Consider the following 14,335-nt stretch of genomic DNA (forward strand, 5'->3'; position numbering starts at 1 on the left):
ACGGAAAGACAGAAACGATTAGTGAACAAGTTTTGCAAATGGATAATTCAGTTGGCCTGTAATTAGGGATGTGGCTAAGTAAACAAAGTTACAAACTGTTGAATAATGCAAAATGTGTGTTGTGAGTTGTTTTTTTTTTTGTAACCTAGCATTTGCTATGGATGCTTTACTATATTGTATCAGTCAATTTCACAGATATTTGATTTTATATTAAAATTATTTCCTTTCTCTGGCTCACGTTTCTAAATGTATTGTTTATTGTTACAAATTTCCTATGAAAAACATGATTTATTGACATAACAAATTTGTGTATAGATCTTTAGATGATAAACTTTCTGTTGAATGTTGGCAAGAAATCAATATTAATTTGCTTTGTAATACCAGCAATTCCAATTTTAGTTTTAATTGCCAACCCCTTTCAGTTGGCCTCACTCCTCGAAAGGATCTGCTCATGGTTTGCCCAGACTTGCAGGATTACATCTCCCCATTCCACTCCCCCCTTTTTAACCACCGACTGGCAACAAGAGACGCGGCACGTACAACAAACAGTTGGAGAATAGGCGTAGGCAAACTCATGGCACCTTGGAGCCCAAAGGGAACCGACAACCACCATTGGGGCAGCACCGCTGCACCACTGCACCGCACCACCAACTCCTCACCGCACACCACTGACACCAGCAGCACCACCCACAAATGCAGACGCGCTTTGTTGCTCCAGGGTCGCGTCGCTTGTTTTTTTTTAATTTTTTTTTTTATCTGGTTGCATTCTCTTTTGCGGCTCCGACTTCAACTTTTCCCCCTCATTGCCCCCACATCTGGATTTGGCTTTGTCTCGTATACTTTTCATTCTGCGCCTGTTCTCTCCTGTTTGGTTTTTCTGCTTTTTTCCTGCCGGGCATGTTAATGACCCTAGAGGCTGCCCCAAAAGTGGGGTGGGGTGGATGGGCGGGATGCAGTGAAGTGAAAGAGCACGCACAGTTGCTCTCAAACTGTGCAGCATTCGCTGACGTTGCACAGAGATATATTTCGTATTTAATAAAAATATAAAAAAAGTATATAAATATTTTTGGGGCATTTGTTGAAGCAAGTATATAAATCTTATAATTATGTATACTATTTATTATTATTTTTAAATACATTCTTGGCGCTCATTTTTTAGTGTCCAACCTTTATTAAGCTATAAACTGACGTTGTAAGCATCCAATCTTTTATCTTCTGCTCTCCAAACCAGTTTAGTTACATTTTTTCTCAGTGTAAATTTAGAACGCCTCGTTGAGTGCTGCTGCGTCCGCTACGCGTCGCTTTCAATTTAGGCGTCTGCGCATAAAATTGCATCGTTTGCTCTGCTTTACTTCGCCTTATTTCACTCCGCTTTGCCAGGGGCAAAATGTAGCATCAACATCAACATCGGCATCATCAGCAACAGCAGCAGCAGCAGCCGCATCTAGCTTGCTGCGCTAATTTATATAAATAATATTTAGCTGCTGCTCAGGCCCTTTGAGCAGCAAGAAGTTCGGTTTGATGTCGGTGTTTATGTTTGCGTGGAAATTAGTTGAGCACATAGTTGGGGGGGCAACCTTATCGCTGAACTTGAATTTACACAGAAGAGGATCAAATGCAGTGGGCTGGCCACATAGCACAAGCATTCAATATGCATATAAAGTGCAATCAAGAGTGTTTGGGCGCACAATCTTTCGCTTGATGTGTCAGAGCCACAGCACAAATGCTTGAAAAACACTCTTACATTTAATATACATTTTCCTTTTTTTATTTTTTTGGTCATAAACAACTTTTGCAATTGTCAGACTCCATGTCGACACTTCAGAGCACTTCAGAGCGAAGTAGTAGAAGAGGAGAAGCGATTCGCCACGCTCTGCACTTTGTGGGCGAAACTCCAGTTCCAATCCCCAAGTCCCCAACCCATGCTCAGTCTCAGCTCCAATTCCCCGCAGCATATCCAGCATCTAGCATCCAAAACAAAAGTTGAGTGAGTTGTAAATGAAGCCCACACATGACTTAACTCGAGCGAGTTGGCCCCACTTTGCCGCCCGCTTCGCATTGCATTGCATTGCTCAATTGGAGTCAATGTCTCGGCGGAGATTCATGCAGAGATTTTCTGTATCTGTATCTGTATCTGTATCTGCAACTGCAGAGTATCTGAGTATCTGACTATCTGGCCATCTACATCCCGCCACAGGCGTTCCGACCAAAGTGAAGCGCTTTCAACGAGCATGCGGCGTGTTAATTGCAAAATGTTGCCTTTTGCCTCTGACAATTATTAAGGTGATATATCTTGCGAGTTCTATGATGCTGATTGGTTTGCACCAATAAAATTAATGTTGGGCTACGAAAGGTATGTAAAGGTACACATACACTGTGAAATAAGACAGGTGACTTGTATGTCTTTTATAAGGCTTTATCTAAAATGAACATTCATTTAATTTTAAGTGAAGAACATCTTTTTAAGAAGCATTGAGGTTTCTAAGAAATTACTTAATTATTTATACCTTCAATCTTTCGAAAATCTCACTAATATTTGTAAGCAATAAAAATGATTAATTGAGCACGGAAACTCATTTGGTTACTAATGCCTGAGGCCATTTGTTTCACCTAAATTCAATTTAAGTTATTTAAGAGGAACACTTTCTCGAGAACCTGTGGGAAAACGTTGCAATAGTGAATCGTTTACTTGGCACCGCTTGCACTTCAAAAGGTTAAGGGCCCGACGGATGTTGGCCACCCCGCCCCAAATATCATTTATTATTATTTTCCACATTCATCTCCTCGGATTTTTCTCATTTAACGCCCATCATCGGGAGTGAAGAACCACGGAGGGATCGGCGTTCTGGAGCCAGGCGCATTTCCACCATGTGTATAATTATTTTCAACTGGGCTTTTTTCCCCTGCGTTTCGGAGCAACTTTTCCAAGTTGACGACTGAACTTTTCGACTTGTATCTGAGCTGTCATTTAAACTGAAAACCACGCACACACACACACCAGCGAGTATATTATGTGCGCTGTGAATTTTGCCTAATTAACATAATTACAAGCAACTTCAGTAAATTCAATTTCAATTAATTTGCAAACTTGCACTTCTGCTGCCGTTTGAGCTCTTGCAACACACACAAATTCGGTTGGAATAAATTAAATAGCAATAAATAATGCATCAGTGCATGCAATTAGGATTCCAATGAACTATTTGTTAGTCAACTATACAATAATCCTTATCGCAACGCTGAAGATGACAAACAACAAACACTTCAAAGGGCCGACCCATCCTCCTTCCATATATTTCTTTTTTATTTTTTCAGGGCCGCCAATCAGCGACTTGTTTGTTGGCTTATGAAAAGCGCAGTTTGAAAATAAATCAAACACAAAAAGGGGGGAAATACGAAATACGACAAGAAAATAAATAAAATACTAAAATGAATTCCAATTCAAAATGAAATGTAAATGCTGAGCCATCAAAAGCTTCGCAACAAAAGCAGCCGAACAAAAAACGAGCTCAGCGAATCCAAGATGCCCTAAAGAGCCATAAAAAAAGGGAATAACCTTAAGTTGGCTCGAAGTCTCGATATCTCTACTTCGATATTAAGTTTTCTGGTTGTCATTCCGCTCGTTTAAACTTATAATTCCCATCGGGCAGGGTATAACATAGACATAAGGCGTTCGTTTTTTCTTTTTGTGGCTCTGAAATTCGAATGCAAAAGCAGGAAAAACTTGGCAGAGCCAACGAAATGTGCACGGTATGCAAATAAGCCATAAGAAATAAACAAGAAATGCACAAAAAAACAGAATTCGAGAGTGACAGGTGGCAAAGAGAAAAAAGCTGAAAAAAATGTGGAGACGGGTTAGGAATGAAGTTGAAAGAGAAAAGCCAGGGAAATTCATCAAATCACCGATTGAGCAGCGTGAGATTTGTCCTGGAATATTTAAAGTGGGGAAAACAAAAAGCTAGACACATCAAATCTTTGAAAGAAATGGTTTTCGCTGGGAAATACCAATTAAAATGGTCTAAAATTAAATGAAATAGTTTTGTTTAGAAAGTGGTTTGCGGTTCGCAAACTAAACTGAACATTAAATTGATTTCAATAAAATAAAACATGCCAGAGTTGAATAGTATGTGATAAGCCCGAAAATGCCGAAAATAGCCCAACTAAATATTTTAATAAATCATGTCAAGATTGTGCATTTAGCCATTTCGATAGGAATTTGCCTGTATTGATTTCTAAAACACACTGCGTTGTCTTTCAGCCTCGACCATGCAAAATTCCCACATAAATTATTAAAACCGAAAAGCGAATTCCCAAACATTAATCTTGATTGAAACCCAAAAAGCAATTCCAAGCTCCACTGATTGACATTGATTCAATTAATTTGCACAAACTTTGTGCGGCCCTACAGATGTGAATAAAATCTGAGTGCATTACGAGTACGACCTTCTTGCGGTTCATTCAACTTTCTTTTGCCGAAAATTGAATTGACTCTTTTGGCTTTCGGAATCGAAGCACTTGCCGCCCAAGTAAATGATTATTGAGTGCTAACGGACACGTAACGTTGGCGCTAAGCTAAAAGCGGTTTTATAATGCGTTCCCCTCCCAAAGAAAAATGTACGGAAAAAGAGGCAGAGAAAGGCTTACCAAGAATGTTGGCCCAGACTCAAGACTCTTGAAATTCGTTAGCCAGTTGTGGAGGCAGAAAAAAAACTACTAGCTCCTCTACCACCAAAAACCGGTTACCGACCTTTAGGAAAGTTGACCAGCCAGCCAGCCAGTCAGCCCGTTTCGTGGCTAACACATTTTTCGTGTTAATTGTTATGATTAAGGTTCGATTTCCCAAACCCGAAAATGATTCGGCACTCCTGCAACAGCATCTCGTTCATGTCAACCAGCCAAAACATCCATCAAGTGTCCCATCGTTTGTCAATCAAAGTTGGTCAAAAACTATTTCATAATTATTTATGAAAAATTAATTGTCGACATTATTTTGATTTGGCAACTCACCCAAACCCAAACCCAAAAAAAAAGCGCAGTTTGGACACCCACAAAAATCGATAAATGGCCAAAAGTTGGACTGACAGCTAGCCAACTGGCCATGTGGGTCCAATTTGGCCAAAATATATTTATTTATTATACACGCTGTTTGGAATTGAAGTTTCGTTGCTGTTTTGGCCACATGTCAGGGGCAATTTTATGGTGTATGTTGATTTCATTTATAAGTAAACAGCGATTTTCCCAACTCAAAACCCGACACTTCTAACTAATTTTCAGGCTTGAAAGCTTCTCCTATTACTCGTTTGTAAGTACCTTAAACGTATAAAGCTGGTTTGGGCCTTGTTTGTTTTGTTTCTCAGTTTACATTTCGGTTTCGTTTGAATTATAGGTTTGTTAGTTTGAAAACGAGTGAAACAAGAGAGCCACACAGTTGAACCTTAGAGGCATAATTAATATCAATGATTTTCCATTCGTAGGTAGAGAATTTACATGAATAATACTACACACTCGCTTGTATTCATGAATGTTGGTACCTTTTATTACAGAAAACCGCTTGGCAAATATTTGATCTACGTTTTTCGTTTCGTTTTTGTTTGCCCTTCTCTATCCCCTCCATTTTTCATATCCCATTCATTCATTTTATTTTTTGGCGCTTTTGTTTGATGTGCCACTTGTCGTCCAAAAGAATCTTGGGTTTTTGTCTTCCTTATTGCGTCGATTAGAAAATGTTGCCTCACTCTTTTGCGTTCTTCAAAAATTGTTTGCAGCGGGTATTTACACATTTTTGGTAAAAGCCCATAATTGCGATAAACTGGCGACCGATAAAGGAGCCAAATTGTGCCCATAAATGGATCGTAAAATGTGTAACTCATACGAATATTTATGATTTTATTGACGCGAGTTAACGTTTAAAGTCCTATGAATAATTATAAAAATTATTTATAATTTTTCTAATTCTTTCGTATTGTTTAAGGTGCTTTTGTTGCTACATGTGCACTTGTGGCAAAGAAATTTAACCATCTTAAAAGGTAAAAACATGATTTCCTTTTGTAAGAAAATCGAAGTATAATTGCAAAGTAAATTGCTATCAACCATAATCATATTTTCTTAACACCTTTTTTAGTTTAATTGTTTACCATTCGTTTTTATTTCTAGATCCATAAAGATAGGATTCACAGGGTATTTTTTTCACAACAGGATGTTGTTCACACACAGCAGAACCACGCCTTGTCCTCATGAAAAAATCTTTTTCAGTCACACAATCAACTTTTTCTTTTTCTCCTGTCACACAACAACAACAACAAAAGGAAATGCCAGAACAACAACTAACACGCTAAAAGACACCCACATGGATACAGGGCAAATGTGTTTATGTATCTTGTATCTTAATGTGCACATCTTGTTGTTGGCCATATACGTTCGCTCAAATTGCCAAGGCTATGAGCACACACAAACTCCCAGCAACAACAAAAACATGGCCCGGACCATCGACGTGATTTGCATTTAAATGTGGAAATATGTGCGTTTGTATCTGTAGGCTGTAGATGTATCCGTATCTGTATCTGCGTAGATGAGCGCAGGATTCGTTTTCATATTTTATGGAAATCGATTACAGTTCGATATTGTCAAAGTCCAGAATGGGCAAATTGTTCAATGAGCTGCCAAAACATCGGCAAATGCAAAGCGAAAAAGGCATATTGTTACTCGCTTGAATTAACAGATCAAACTACCCATTTTAGTTTTATGCTAAATAAATTAACCTGATCAAAGAGGTGCAGATAAAATAATAAACTTAAATTGAAATTATAAAATGTAATTATATAATACAAATTCCGAACTGGATTCTCATTAAATCGTACATAATTCGAATATATCCGCTGCTTATTTCGCTTTTTATATCTAATAAAGTTCGCATAAATCGTCGAATATGTACACAGCCACGCCCCCTGCCTTCACTGGTCTGCCACGCCCACTCATTACAGTTTATTAGCCATGCAGCTGGGGCAAATTACGCAATTTGCTGTTGTTTAAATTTTGTGAAAATTGTAAATGCCTTTGCCTTGCGGCCTTTTTTGCGTTTAATTAAGTCTCGCAGTTCTTGGGCGCCCCCCTCTCCCAACCCTCTGTCCCGCCCACCCCCTTGTCCAACCAACTAATTAGCCTAGGCTGCTCTGATTGATTACAGTTACCTAACTGTTGCTCCAACTGCCACGCCCTTCTGGGCGTTCTTCTGGGCCTCGACTAGGTTTCCGCGAGCCGGATTCTCCCAACGCGCTCCGTTAAGATTCTATTAACGTATTTCTGTTTTATGATTGCTCTTCGGCCATTGGCAACAGCAAACGGGTTTTCAATCACCGCTCACGAAGCCCAGGAAAAAATCTTCAGCAGCAGACTGCCTCCTCCTCCTCAGTTTTCCACTCTTCAAAGAACACGGAAGCCCTGTCGGAGCTTTTATTAAATTTCTTTGAGAGACGCTACTCTTTGCCAGTCAACTTGGCCACTATCTTTGCATCTATCAATCGGCGGAGCTTCTTGATCGATCCGTTCCATTGATTGATTGATTGCTGGATGGATTGCGACTGTTTGTCGCCAAAGTCTCGTGCGGAAATTGCCTTGAGCCCTGCATAAGTAACACTAGGCTACAAGATTGCTTAAAAAAAACTCTGCATAATATTACTAGTTAGGTATTAATGTAGTTCCTCTACTTACATATCTCCTTTAAAGTATAAATTACTTAAGAGTGCGTGAAAAATATCACATACATATAATGCGCTAAATTTTTTGCAACTTCACTGATTTTTCAACCTTGAAGTCCAGTGTTGATGAGCTTCTTTTGTTGTACTCTTTTCTTAAGCGTTTGGTGTGCCAAATATTTTTGACAAATGCCGCTCAGCTTATAAAGTATTTAAGCCAATTTTTCTCCGCCATCACTCTTTTAGCAACGTTTTTTTTTCTAGGTCGTCGCATTAAAAATTAATTATTGATTTGCCATGTTTTGAGGTAGCGTCGTTATCCTCACAGGGGAACCAACTTTGCTTAGGAAATGAGAAATTGAAGAGCAGTCGAGAGACACACCCAAAAACAAATTCCTCACTTTCATTTTGTCCATTGATTTCTATTTGATTTCCATTTCATTTAATTTCTTTGAGCATTTTTTTTTTTCTGTTTTGGCCATTTCAGTTTGGGGAAGGTTCACTTTGTACCATTTAATTTTATTTTATTTTTTTTAAACGTCGGCGCTTTCTAAAGAAAAGTTTATGCGCCGGAAAAATCACGGCCACACTTACATAACTCAAAGTTTAAGTATTACTTTTCTACTAATTCCGCACTTTGCTGTTGTTTTTTCCCTTGCACATTTCTTGGCCATTTCGCTCTTTGTTTTATGCCTTATTCCAGTGCTCTTGGCCAACAGCAATTAGCGTAATTTAGTTGCATTTAAGAAGCGGAAATAATAAAGTTTTTTCCCGCTGCGTCGCTTTTTTTTTTTGCAAAAGAAAGGCAGTTCCGATTGAAGAAATTTATTGTTTATGGTTTTTATTTCGCTTGCTTTTTGCGGCAACCTTTCAGCTGGATTTATTCGAGGGGAACTTTATTGTAATTTTCATTCATAATTCATAATCTTTAGCCACTTGACAGATAAAATCGTTGTGTGTTCTGGCCCGTTTGAATCGCTGAAAATTCCATTTTAATTTGATTGCAGAAATTATTACAAATTAACTGGATTTTGCTTGCAGCTAAACTTTAATTGAATTCACAGATGAGAAAGTTCTAGCGCAACTTTCTTCATAATTCAACTTTCTTCTTTGTTAATCCCCGTGCTCATAATGCCATCCCCTCTCCCTCCCCCCCGCCGACGATCCAGCCCTGTATTTGTTCAACTTTGGCACGTTCTTGGCTTCTACTCTTCCTATTTTTGTTGGCCAAAACTTATTTATTGCAGCGCCAACACCTCCTCCCGCATCCCACAATAAGCCCATGAATGTCGTGCCAAGGCTCAGCTAAGACAAAAAAAAAGAAAAGAAAATGCCAACGAAAATGTTGATTTACCACAATTGCAGGCGATTTTGCTTTCCTCCCTCGAATGGGCAGCCATAAACTTTGGCTTTTGTTTCGGTTTTAGCCATGGTAATGACAGTTTGATTTGACTATGATTACCTTAATAATTTCACAAATCAACCGAAGGGCTTCGAGCCATCAAGTGTAGAGGCACTAAAATACATTTTCTGGTAATTGGATATTTTATCTTAGTTTTATGGAATTTTATGTCCCTTTAGTAATTTAATTATTACCCTACTAGTCTTTGAATATGTTTTAACTATACATATTTAATTGTTCTGCTACTTCAAATTCAAAACCCACTGAAAACGACATCAAAGTAAAAAATGAATTATTTCAGCATAAATTCAGGTGCATGGCCAAAATTAGCATAAAATCGCTGGAAGAGAAGACTTCGTTAAACAGTCTTGTTAGCACAAGTATCACATTTCCACACCCACTTATATGGAATCCAGATTTCCCCCACTTTTCTTGGCAATGAACCGATAATATCGACTTGCACCAGTTGGCCTTGACTCTTTTTAGCCGCAGAGGAAACGCGCGTGGCAGATTATTGCAAAACTTGCGCTGAATTATCAAGCGAAACTCCCCCGCAGAACAAACAATTATACAATTGGCGAACGAAATAAAAAGTTATTTGCAAATATAATATATGACTGGGGAATATTGATAGGGATTTCCTTGGAGCAGCCGCTTATCTGTACCCCCACAGAATGGAAGCCCCAACTTGGCTCAGCAGAATTTACTTCAAGTGAATGAGTGAATCATTGTCGCAAATACTTTTAAAGCAAATTCAGCATGAACTACAAATGGCTTTATCTGCTTCTGAATTATTTATGTTCTTCATTATGATTTGCTAAAAATATATCTCTCATATTCTGCCAGCAAAACTTAAGTAGTTTTTATTATCACGAAGCACTATAAAAGTCCTGCAAATAATTATTCTGGTTTCAGTATGACCATGCTCTGTAAAATACGGTCAAAAATAGGTTATTTTTGATAAAAGCCAGGAATGTGATTAAAATCTAGTTGCTTCTACTGCATTTTAAATGCGAATACCAAATATCAATAGTAATGACAAAACATTCACCTGAATTATTCAAGAGGCATACTTTCCACTTCGAATATCACACACCTGATTCGCGCCCCTAGTGCGCGAAAAATCCCAAAAAAAAAAAAGCTTTGCATATTGCGTTTTTAGGACATGTGTCCCTAGCATCGTATCTATAATATGTGGGGCACATTTAGTGCTCGTACGTGTAGTTTTATCCTTGTGCCAGATTGATTTTCCTCGCCGACTTTCCCACAGCCCATCCGCTGCCGATGTGCCGCATTGTGGTGGCAGATTCTTTTTTTACACGCCCCATGCTTTTATTGATTTTTTTTTTTTTTTTTTGCTTCTACTCACTCGTTTTTTTTTTCCCTTGTGGTAGAGCAAAAGGAAAATCGCATTTTTTGCGTTCGATATTTTCTTTTTCCATTTTTAATTGCATTATGCAGTGAAATCACTGGTCGACAAAAAAAAAGGGGGGCGGGGAGCCAAAGTTAATTTCATTTGCGAGTGTGGACAGGATGCAGGCGAAATCGGAGTCTTGGGCTCGGCTACGTCCATTGGATCCCATTGTTCGGCCGTCAAAAGTTCAAACTTGGCTTTCAACTGATTTTCCGGGAGGGGGGTTAAATGCACCGTAATGCGATTGGCTTTGTCCAAACATTTCCGTTCATTGCATTGCCTGAATATGGATCAAGGATTTGTAGCATCTATCTGGGGAAAAGCTATGGAAATTGGCTAATTTTGTGCACTAAAATGCAGTTACTTGATTGAAACGACTTAAGTCATACGTCATACATAAACGAAATAAATTAGATTGATATTGGATAAATTGTAAATTCTTAATGTAAGAATAAGTATAAGTTCGAAGCAGCTTCCTCATAAGTTAATTTATGTGTAAACTTTATTTTAAATTTTCTTTGCAGTTTTCTTCCGATTTCCTTTACACTTTTTCCATTTCCCGTTTATCTGGTTGGCCATAAATCTGCGTTGGGATCATTAATTTGGACCCGCTTAAGGGCTTTCGCCCGGGAACTTCATCTCTGTGCCACAATCCGTTGCACGTGTCCCACTTTGCCCCCTCCCAGTTGATTCCCTTTATCACCTTCCCTTATCAGTGCAGCGACAGACAGAGAAAAGGGGGCGGCAGTGAGAATAGGTGGAATGTGCCAACTATTAAGTTTTCCCAGCTTAGCAAAAGGCACTTTGAGGGACTTGACTTCTAAGGATTTTTCGATGGAGCAGGTTGGAGCGGGCGCAGGGTGGAAATGGTGGGCACATAAAAATGCTAATCATTTGCTCATTAAATCCGCATCATCCGCTGTCGACGTCGCTGCTAGTGTTAATGAGAGGACACCAGCCGGAGAAAATGCGGAAAAAGTGCGAGATAGACAGCAAGCGATGTGTACTTGTACTTCGTGGCCCGGGCATTTCGCACAGCTGTTCTGGGAGCCTCAAAAGTTCAACGAGAATTTGGCACAAGCCAAATGAATAACAAAACAAAAGCGAACGAAAGCAGCAGCCAAAGAAGCAGAAGAAATAAAGTACGGCCAGAAATGAAGAAGAACAGAAGTTGTGCGAAGGGCAAGTGAGGGACAGTACAGTGAACACCAATGTCAGTGGACGAATAGTAGGGAAATTAGAAAAATGTAAGCTTAATGATATGAAATGGTTTAGGAAAACCATCAAAAGATAACGTTCTTCTAATAAATTTTGATTAATTTAAAAATATACTTCTTTGTTGTTGAGTCACTTTTGATTTCATTCTGAACAAAGGAAAATCGATTTTAAAGCTTACAATTGTATACCTAAATTGGTTATTAATCACATTTCAACTGACTTTTATTCCCTAAGCTGCAGGATATTATTTACTTTGAAGCTTGGGGAATTGAAAAAATAAAACAGCTGACTTTGTCAGCCCCCACTGTAGTCAATTCGTTGGGGAAAATCCGCCCAATACACCCGCCCTCCCCTTGCGCACACTTCTTAACGGCCTGTGAAGCATTGGGCCTGGAACTGGGAAATGGGAGCTGGGAAATGGGGCTGGATATGGTTGAGGTCCTTGTGTGGGGGAACCCAAACAGGCCACTGGGATACATAAAGCAGAAGGAGGTGGGCCCAAAAGGCGGGAAATCGGGCTGGGGTGATGCCAAATCATCTGTTTTCAATCGATTTTCCCTGGGTTTGTTGTTCTTTTTTTCTTACACCATTGTAAGCTTTTGTTACGCTCTTTACACGGAGAAATATCAAAATCTTAAATACTTAAGGACCAAGTTCAATAGGAAGATTATATTTTTAGAAATGCACATCCTTTTGATACAGTAAAAAAAGCGAACAATAAAAGAAAATTCAGCTCTTAATTCAGCTCTTAAATTTTCCTTTGGCAAAATAAATCTATAAGAAATATCTCTACGCCCACACCGAGCTCCCCTTTTACTATCTACCTCCTCGTATCTGTGGCTACCCCTCGAAACTTAATTGACCCCAAAAATAGCTACGAAAATTGCTTTAAATTTGTTAAACTTCAACGGCAGCCAACCAATCTGAGATCTACGCCTACGGGTCTGTAGAGAGATTACTTTGGAGCGAGGGAGCCAAAGAAATCGAACGAAGCATTTTTGCTCATTAAATAAATCAGAAATTGCCTGGGCCTCTTTGAGTTTGCCCATAAAAGTCGAATTTCTCGACTTGGAGCGTTTCGAATGAATCGAATGCTCGAAATTTATGCAAATTGGGCGAAATGTTGGTCAAAATGTTGAGCGAAAATGTCACTTTTTGCCGGCCACGACGAGTTCAGATTTCTTTTGATTTATCATTGCAAATTGTCAACTCTTTTAATGAATATGACACAAAGTAAGGAAATTAAGTAAGATCACGCAAACAGTTAACAGTGGGAGCTGCAAGTATTCGGTTCGAGTATGGAAGCATGAGATCACGTCTTAAATTCAACGTGTGACACTAAAACATTCAGAATATTTACATTTTGAAATTATTTAGACTGAGAGAAATCTGTTCTACTATAAATGAGCATGAGAAATCTTTGGAACATTAATATTTATATTATTTTGGCATTAACTAGTGGTATAAATCTTTCAATGTAAATTTATACCTTTTTCCAAGAACAAACTACATATATGGGAATGTTCTATAAAAAAATTATGTCAAATGCACTGGATAATAACATTCTTCTAAAGATTTTTAAAGCTCTTCTGAAAACTCCTACATTTATGTTTATTTTCTTGGTAACTGTAGGCGCAGCACAAGATATCAGATCTTTTGGCACAATTAAGCCGCATCCACATTAAGTAAGCGAGACAAAAAGCAGCCGCTGACCCAACTCTTGGATCTCAGATAGTTCTCCGCTCGCTGATCTACGTGATATATGTAGGTACATATAAACATATATGTACATACATCTTTGCCCCTTTCATGCCGCCTGCAAATCAACGAAAAAGTTTAAAACAAACTGTGTTACGTGCCACAAGCGAACAACTATCAGATAAAACATGATCATAACAGCACATATAAAATTTTAACTATTTTCGTGGCGGGCCAGTCTGAAATTTTATTGTTACGCTTGTGTAACAACAACAACAACAGCAGCAGCCGCAGCAAATACAACCAAAAGCAATAAGCCACAACAAGAACCAGACACGTAATGAACAAATGAGTAAAGTTGAACAAAAACAACCAAGATAACTGCAATTGGTGGGCCAAAAAGGGGGAAGCAGGCAGACAGCCCCTCCAAAAAAAGGCGTGCAATTTCCAAATCACTCGCACAGAAAACGAAATTTATGAATGCCTCTTCAAGAGCAGAACCCCTCGAGTGAAGGTCAATATAATGGTGGGTCCATAAAAAGGTGCGATTAAAGAAAGAGTCAGCCAAATGGTAAACGTGCTGCCAGTCCGAATTTATTTCGAATGAGTGTGTGCAACACGAAAAGACAGTAACTGTCATAGAACAGAAGTAAAAGTCATTTGAGTTGAAGAGCTGAAAAGCTGCTTCATAATAACTGTCGTAGGTCTTAACGCTTTACTTGAAATCAACAGTTGCAGTGACAAATGCAATAATTCAATATATAGTAGTTACAGATAGTGATGTCACCTTTTTATTGTTACATTTATCTAAAGCACAAATACCTTTACCTTTCTGTATCATATTTTAGTACATTTTTAACTTTTTTTTGCTTACAGTGCGTCTTTTTTGTAAAATTCTATTGAAATGAGATTTTC

At 38.6% G+C, this 14,335-nt stretch overlaps 1 protein-coding gene across 3 annotated transcripts in view; it reads right to left on the reverse strand.

Moving 5' to 3' along the window:
* The window catches only part of LOC117138043, a 62,602-nt gene that overhangs the window by 46,883 nt on the left and 1,384 nt on the right, over window positions 1–14,335 (reverse strand). The window lies entirely within an intron of this gene.

This window comes from Drosophila mauritiana, chromosome 2R (assembly GCF_004382145.1).
Source record: "Drosophila mauritiana strain mau12 chromosome 2R, ASM438214v1, whole genome shotgun sequence".
NCBI lineage: Eukaryota > Metazoa > Arthropoda > Insecta > Diptera > Drosophilidae > Drosophila > Drosophila mauritiana.